Source organism: Bison bison, unplaced genomic scaffold (assembly GCF_000754665.1).
Source record: "Bison bison bison isolate TAMUID 2011002044 unplaced genomic scaffold, Bison_UMD1.0 scf7180017864371, whole genome shotgun sequence".
NCBI classification, from domain to species: Eukaryota; Metazoa; Chordata; class Mammalia; order Artiodactyla; family Bovidae; genus Bison; species Bison bison.
In genome coordinates, this window is record NW_011494943.1 from 6,591,282 (window position 1) to 6,599,735 (window position 8,454).

The window sequence follows — 8,454 nt, forward strand, 5'->3', positions numbered from 1 at the left end:
GGGTGGGGGGTGTTTCGGGGAGAGGGGGGTCCTTGCCCTGCTTGTGGGGGAGGGGATCAGACTCTCTTCTGTACCGGGAGGGGCTATCCGAGGAGCAGAGACAACCACAGGCCCAGCAGTGTGACTAGACCAAAGTGTCAAATATGTGTTATGTGTATATATGTAACACAAACATATTATTGTGTTAGATATTGTATATTATGCATATATATTGGAGAAGGCAATGGCACCTCACTCCAGTACTCTTGCTTGGAAAATCCCGTGGATGGAAGAGCCTGGTAGGCTGCAGTCCATAGGGTTGCTAGGAATCGGACACGACTGAGCGACTTCACTTTATTTTTTCACTTTCATGAATTGGAGAAGGAAACGGCAACCCACTCCAGTGTTCTTGCCTGGAGAATCCCAGGGACGGGGGAGCCTGGTGGGCTGCCGTCTATGGGTCGCACAGAGTCTGACACGACTGAAGCAACTTAGCAGCAGCAGTAGCAGCAGCATGCATATATATAGAATCTAGAAAAATGGTACAGCTGAACCTATTTGCAGGGCAGCAGTAGAGACACAGATACAGACAACGGACTTGTGGACACAGCAGGGGAAGCAGAGGGACAAACCGAGAGAGCAGCATGGAAACATTGTGCGTGTCAGTCGCTCAGTCGCGTCCGACTCTTTGCGACCCCGTGGACTGCAGCCCACCAGGCTGCTCTGTCCATGGGATATCCCAGGCAAGAATACTGCAGTGGGTTGCCATTTCCTTCTGCAGGGGATCTTCTTGACCCAGGGATCGAACCAGAACCCAGGTCTCCCACATTGCAGGCAGATTCTTTACCACCATCTGAGCCACCAGGGAAGCCCATTACCATATGTAAAACAGATAGCCAGTGAGCTCAGCCCAGTGCTCTGTGACAACCTAAGAGGGGCGGGATGGGGTGGGGGGTGGGAGGAAGGTTCAAGCGGGAGGGGACATGTGTATACCTATGGCTGGTCCAAGTTGCTGTATGGCAGAGACCAACACAGCACTGTAAAGCAATTACCCTCCAATTTAAAATTACGTATGTGTTATGTGAGATATTCCTTCTTAAACGCACCATCTGATGGGGGTCAGAGCAGGGACAGACCCCTCCCCAGGAGAACCGAACAGGTAAATAGCCAGGTTGATGGGGTTGAGGAAGCTTTCTCTGCTTCTAAGAGGCGACATTAGATCTGAGCTTGAAAGACAGGCAGAGTTTACCAAAGGCAGCACAAGGTGGCCGGGCAAGCTGAGGCCGAATCAGAAAGACAGGAGAGGGTCTAGACTGCAGGGGGTTTGAGGAGGATCATGGGGGAGCAGTCACAAGGCAGGACGGTAACAGATGGCAAAGGGTGCCGTCCCCGGGCTGGGTCTGTAGGGAGGCCCTGAAGGCTTAGCCCTTGAGCAGAATGGCTGTGCCCCTTGAGGAGACTTCCCCAGCAGGGACGCAGGCTTGCCCCTCTGTCACCCAGGTCTGAGCTCAGGGAGGGGGCAGAGAGGCAGGGCCACGGGCTCCCCTAAAGACACAGCTCACTCCTGTTACCTGTGCCTCGTAAGCGTCCTCCTCTACAACATCCACGTGGTGCTCTTGACCTTTGTGGAGGTGGCCTGCTGTGTGCTGCACCGTGGCTGAGCAGGAATCTGGGGCAGCCCAGGGGGCAATGAGCTGGGCTGAGCGGGAGAACCACAGCGCGCTCACCACCAACACCCTCCCGCCCTCCCGCCTGCCGAGCGGATGGAGAAGAAGCTCCCGACTTCTTATCAGAGAAGGAGCAGTGATTTCAGTCCCAAAGGAGATGAGTGTCCCTGCTGCGGTGAAGATTCCTTTCATCCTGGCCTCGGAAACCTGATGGGGCCTCTCTGCCTCCTGCAGCCTCCACCGCAGGCTCAAAGAGAGGAGAGGAGATGGCGTTCCCCTTATACACGGGGTCCTCGGAGGCCCCTGTGATCTCACCTGGAGTTGGGAGTGTCCTTCCAATGCCTCCGTCCCTGTGACTCTGGAGGGAGGGTGGCTCTTCCGAAGATAATTGACTAAGGCCTTGTTCAGGGCTCCCGCCCAACAATGGGTTTCAAAATTCTAGACCCATCGGTTTACATAAAACTGGAATTAAACTAAAAAGATTTAGGACTTCCCTGGTGGTCCAGTAGTTGGGAATCCGCCTGCCAATGCAGGAGGACACGGGTTCAATCCCTGGCCCGAGAAGATCCCACATGCCTCAGGGAAGTTAGGCCCGTGCACCACAACTCCTGAGCTCCAGAGCCTGAGCCCCACAGCAAGGCAAGCCACTGTGATAAGAAGCCCATGAGCTGCAACGGAGAGCAGCCCCCTTGCTCGCCACAACTAGAGAAAGCCCACACCCAGCAACAGAGACGTGTGCGGCCAAAAATAAATAAACAAATAAAAAATATTTTTTAAAAAGCTTTAAGGTGTGTCTAGATGGGCAAAGACCCCCCACCATGGGCCGGGCGTCCAGGGGTCCACCAAGCCCACCTTCTGTTGCATCCATACCTCCTCGAGGAAGAGTGGCCTGAACACAGAGAATAAAGATGGGCTCGGTGCAGAGCCCAGCTCCTGTGTTTGTGAGCTGTGCATTTGTGCTGTATGTTTCCTATTAAAGTCTATGGATTTCCTGCGCTCCTCTGAGACTGTTTCGTTGGGACACTAGTTTCATTTTTTATGTGTGAGAGGACGACCCATATATTCCAGAGGGTGTGAAGTGACCCTAAATCAAACACAAGAGTTAGACTATATCTGGCAGTGGTGAGTTGGCAGCAAATAGAGGGGGGAGACCTGGAAGATACCTTTTTATCCCCTCACGGAGGTCATGATCGGACTCCCTACATGTAGACGCCAACTGAAAGCGATGGTTGTGCTGGTGGTTCAGCTGCTCAGTCATGGCCGACTCTTTGCAGCCCCATGGACTGTAGCCTGCCACGCTCCCCTGTCCATGGGATTTCCCAGGCAAGGATACTGGAGTGGGCTGCCATTTCCTCCCCCAGGGGATCTTTGGGAGGATGATAATGGGAGAAGCATTGAGAAACATTGCTCCAGTCTGTGACTGAGGCAGCCCTAGTGCCCCCAGACTCAAGGAGGGGAAGTAAGGCCCAAGCCTTGATAGGAGGAGCGTCAAGGAACTTTGAGGTCACACTTTAAAGCTGCCACACACAAGTCTTGATCCAGCATCTTCACATCACATATAAGAACAAGGAGATGTGAAGGGTGAAGGCCCTGGGTGCCCAGTCATAGAGCCAGATAGCAGAGTCGAATCTGCCCAGGACCAGCATGCGTCTGGCTCACCCACTGTCCCCACAGATCCATCTGTGCTCTTGAGAAGGTCAGTTCCTAAGCCTGCTGAGGGCACCATATGGCCCCAGGCATAAATACCAGGCAGATACAGTGTTCTGAAATTCTCTGCTTTTCTCAGAAATCAGACTGTATCCATAACTTGCATGGATTTACGGACATGTTTCGTTTTGATCATGGTATTTTATTAATGGAATCTCTTGCCCATACGTAAACATGAGAGATTTCACCTCCAGCTTCTCTCTCTTTATTTGCCATGCCATGCAGCCTGTGGGATCTTAATTCCCTGACCAGGGATCGAACCCACACCCCCTGCTTTGGAAGCATGGAGTCTCAACCACAGGACCCCAGGGAAGTCCCCCAGCTTCTCTTTTAAAAGTAGCAATGGCTGAAAGCAGTGGACCCACGATGCCACATCCTCTACATGGCATCAGAGTGTTTTAAACCTTCCCTGGGCTCCCCCGGGCCTCCAGGACACCACTAAAACTTAAAGATTGGAAAGGAAACATAAAAGTGTTCCTTTTCTCAGATGACATAATTGTCTATGTAGAAAATCCCGTGGAATCTACCAAAAAAACAAACAAACTGCTCAACCAATAAATGAGTTCAACCAGATCGCAGGATACAAGATCAATACACACACAAAAGAATCATATTTCTAGATATTAGCAACAAGTTGGTAGAAAATAAAACACTATTCATAACTGCTTCCCCCCAAAGAAGAAATACCTGGGTAAAGATCTAATGGAACCTGCATAGCATCTGTGTGCTAAAAGTTGCAAAATGCTGATGACAGAGGTCAAAGAATATTTAAATTAATTGAGAGCTACACCTGATTTGTGGATGGAAGACTCAACGTGGTAAAAATGTCAATTTCCCCAATATTGATCTATGTAATTGCTTGTTTATTGTCTTGCATGTGTGCATGCTCAGTCAATTCATTGATGTCCGACTCTTTGCATCCCTGTGGATTGTAGCCTACCAGGCTCCCCTGTCCATGGGATTCTCCAGGCAAAAATACTGAAGTGGGTTGCCAGGCCCTTCCTCAGGGGATCTTCTCTGACCTGGGGATCTAACCTGCCTCTCTTACTGTCTCCTGCATTGGCAAGGAGGTTCTTTACCACTAGCACTTCCTGGGAACCTCCCAGTCCCTCCTAACTGCAGGTGCTTCAAAGACCCTGTCCTTGGTCCTGAACTCTTCCCTTAACGATTCTCCTTCTCCCTGGGCTCCAGTTTACCACCCCACACATCTTCCCTGCAGCATGAATACTCTGCTAACCCACGTCTCTAGCTTCCGACTGTTCCTCTATGCCTGGTAATCCCAGTCTCATGGAGAAAACCAAGCTCTGTATCCCTCTAGCCTGCTCCCGACTTCCCTATTTCTCTCAATGATGCCCTACCCTTCCGGTCTTTCAGGCTTGACATCTCTGTACTTCCAGACTCTTCCTATCAGACTATCTTATTCATCAGCTGGGTAAACCTTCCTAAAACATATCCACGACTCCATGTTGATCTGCTCAAATTCATCCAAGCGTCTCAGTCAAAGCCTGAGTAGAAGTTGGAGTCCAAACCCCTTCAGCACACCCGCACCTTAGTTTTCCTGGGCCTTCCCAGGTTTTGCAGTTAAAACTGCACTGCCACAACTTCATCCCACCGGAATCTTAAACACACCTCCACCATGCGAAACTGTGTGTGAACCTCACACTCTGCTGATTGGTCTTCTCTGACTGACTATTACAATGAGTATTTTCTGCCTCCCTGTTTTCACTTCTGCTCTTGCTGCTCTGGATATGTTCCTTCTCCCGGCTCCCCAACCCCACCTTACCACCCCACTCAACTGAAAGTATATACCTCCTTGAAGGTCAGTCTCAAATATCACCTCCTCCCACTGATCCAGCCGGTGTGACATAATATTTTCCCCTCTGACATCATGGAGCATTTTGCCTATGACTACCCCGTGGAGCTTGCTAGCCCTGTCTGTGCTCTACTGACGTGTGAGTTTATCTTCCTTATGAGGTGCGTTGCAAGCTCTTCTCTTGCCCATTATTATGCTTCCTATACCACCCTGTGTATATTTTACGGTCATGATTAGTATGTGCCTCTTTAGAACGAGGTTTTCCTTCAGCCGAGTCTGGGGCCAGCCCCAGCTCTCCCTGAGATGCCACGAATGTACACACCCTTATGGGAGCCACATCAGAGCTCAGGTTCAGAGAACAGCAGCCCTGCCTGAGAACTCAGTGCTCGGAGGAGCTCTCAGAGGAAAAGGGTCACTATGGATGCAGAAAGGTGAGTGGAAATGTTGACAGACTGTGCAACTCTTGCCTGCATACTTCAGGGAGGGAGTATGGATATGCATCCAAGAACCAACTGAGCACTCCCCTGGGCTAAGGGTGCCTGTGGTTATGGTGGCGTCATACGATCCCAAAGTGGTGAAGCATCTCCTTTCCTCTGGGTCCTGTACCCTGTATTTGAAGCTATGTCTGCCTCTTCTGCAAAAATGGTTGATTGTTGATGGATGGTCTCAACCAGACTTCCCCTAAACTGGATAAACCTGGACTCTCCATTGACTCTATGCACGGGAGACCCTCCAAGTTAGGGAATTCCCAGAGTGATATTAGAGGTACCCACTGCCTCCTTCTACCATTACTGCTCCAAAGAGAATTTTAACTCGAAGCTGCTCAGTTGTGGCTGAGCTAGACAGAGATGCACTCAGCCAAGTCACACACCGGTCACAAGGACACAAGAAGGTTTGAAGCCCAAGAGGCGTTGGAAAAGAGGAAATAACCCTGAGCTCACAGGACAGCTGCATGAGCAAACTCTGTCAGGACTAAACTCCCTTGGAATTGTCCCAGAGAAGCAGATGGAGCCCTGTGAGCCCAAGACTGAAGCTGGGAGGGGTGTGTCCCCAGGGAGCCTCCTGTCTGCAGGGAGGAGGTGGGCATTTCCCTGGCTATGCTGAACCCAGAAGCTTTTGTGCCAAGGAGAAGAGTAAAATGTCAGGCCCCTGAGCACGCAACTTCCAGAGAATTCTGGCCCTTGGGAGGTGGGTGTGAAGTCCAGGAATCAGGAGATCTGGGGAGGAGAAAAGAGAACCCCCAAGCAAGGGCAGGGGTGGCTGAGCCCTTCCTCACCTGAGGACTCAGAACAAGTGTCTTCTAAGATCCAGGACCCTCCCTGGACCAGCGCCCCCAGAAGACCTAAGTCCTTCCAGAATCTAGCAACTGCTGTCCCCCTGCCCTGGAGCCCAGAATCTGAAGGTCTCTCTTGTCCAGTCTGAAGAGCTGTATTCCTGGGCAGGGCATTCCTGGGGACAGCACACTGCATGGTGGACCTCCCTGGTCAAGCTGTCTCTTTCTTTCTCCAGGGCGCCTCTGAGGTCTGTTCACCCAGAGGACAGCCCCAACCATGCCCAGGAACAGGGGCAGCTTCAGGAAGACCAGGAGCAGGAAGTGGACATTGCTGAGCTCAGACCTGTGGGAGACACAGTGACTGGAAATGAGCTGCCTCCCCTGGAGGAGGTCCCAGGACCCTTCCCGTCCCACCTCTCTCTGCGCCCCAACACTAAAGCCTAGATAAAGTGAAGTCACTCAGTTGTCTCCAACTCTTTGCAACCCTGTGGACTGTAGCCCACCAGGCTTCTCCATCCACGGGATTTTCCAGGCAAGAGTACTAGAGTGGGTTGCCATTTCCTTCTCCAGGGGATCTTCCTGACCCAGGGATCAAACTTGTATCTCCTGGATTGTAGGCAGATGCTTTACCATCTGAGCCACAGGGAAGTTCCTAGATAACTCAGGATCAAACCCAGAAGAGACCCAAGTCAGGGCAGCCCCTCTCTGGGACTCCTGTCATCATTCCTGCCTCAGGAACTGCCCTTGGGACTCTCCTTAAGGGGAGGGGAGGGAGCGGAGGGAGGAGAGGGACCAGGCAGTCCCCCTTCCAGAAGCATGTGTCCAAACTCATCCTCTCCATCCCTTTCCTGCACACATAGTCTTCCCTGTTATTGGCTGGCTTCTTAAAACCAGTCCTCACCCACACTTTAAAGCTCTCGCCCCCCATTCCCTTCAGGGTCTGACGGCAGCATCACAGCCCTTCTGGGTATCTTTGGAAGGAGGAGACAGACCCAAGTGTCAGCCTGGAACCAGCGCACCTCCCACAGACCCCACAGGCAGCTCCTGGAAGCAGAATCTCTGGTAGAGTAAAGAACTTTAGATGCGAGCCTGGGTTAGGGACGGCAGAATCAGGCCCCTGCATCCAGAGCCTGGTGAGAAGGGAGACGGGGAGGGTGGAGATGGGAGGAGGGGCTTCAAGTCCTCCAGAGGAGGAAACCAGCCTCCATCTGTGTCCCTGCAGCTGCCCCTCAGGGGACAGGGTTCACAGAACAGGTGCTATCTTCCACTCTGCATGCAGCTTTGGAGAATATAAACATCAGAACCAGAGCTGGAGGGAAACCCAGCAGAGGGTGAGGTACAAAGGTCATGGCGTGCTGCCAGGCCCAGCCCCAGGCCCCGCCCCAGGGCCCCTAAGGCTGCTGACCCTCCTCCCCCACGGTCTCCAGGCCTGCGGCCCTTACCCTGGGCAGCCAGTCGATATCTCCTTGGCGCTGAGGTTCTGTCCGTCATTCACTGTCGGGGGGCTGGCCGGTACAGCCAGACAGGCAGTGCTCCCTGGGGTGGTACTTGGTGCTGGAGATCAAAGCATGGCTCAGGCATCACTCTTTCCCTAGTCCCACACTAAACACCCATGTGGCTCTGATGTCACGTAGAATCATCCAGTGACCACCACTTTGTACTGAAGCGAGTCAGTGTGTTCAGGGGTCTCTGCCTCTCTGTAAGGACAAGGATGATGCCCTGTGTGGGGTACCTATGGCCCCCAGCGCATGCTAAAGCTGAAGAGTCAGCTGCCTTTCTCCCTGACCATACCCTAGGCTCCTCCCAACACTACTGAGACAGAGGACAAGACAAGACCCAGGACACTGTCCGTCCTTGTCCCCCATCCTTGTCCCCAAGCCCACTCTTTTCCCAGCAGCAGAGCTCTTACCTGGGGAAACAGACACCTCAACCTGGACCGAGGGGTCCCAGGACAACACGTCCAGGATCCAGACAGTCTGAATTCGACACCAGTAGGACCCAGCGTCGTTCGTGCT

At 52.5% G+C, this 8,454-nt stretch overlaps 1 protein-coding gene and 1 long non-coding RNA gene across 2 annotated transcripts in view; both read right to left on the reverse strand.

The window, feature by feature from the left end:
- LOC105000323 (CMRF35-like molecule 1) overlaps positions 1–8,454 on the reverse strand; it is a 134,608-nt gene that overhangs the window by 28,941 nt on the left and 97,213 nt on the right. The window lies entirely within an intron of this gene.
- On the reverse strand, positions 3,305–8,447 carry LOC105000324. Its single transcript, XR_826721.1, has 3 exons — positions 8,349–8,447; positions 7,882–7,993; positions 3,305–6,782 (listed from the first exon to the last, which is right to left on the reverse strand). It is a non-coding gene; the product is annotated as an uncharacterized LOC105000324 (long non-coding RNA).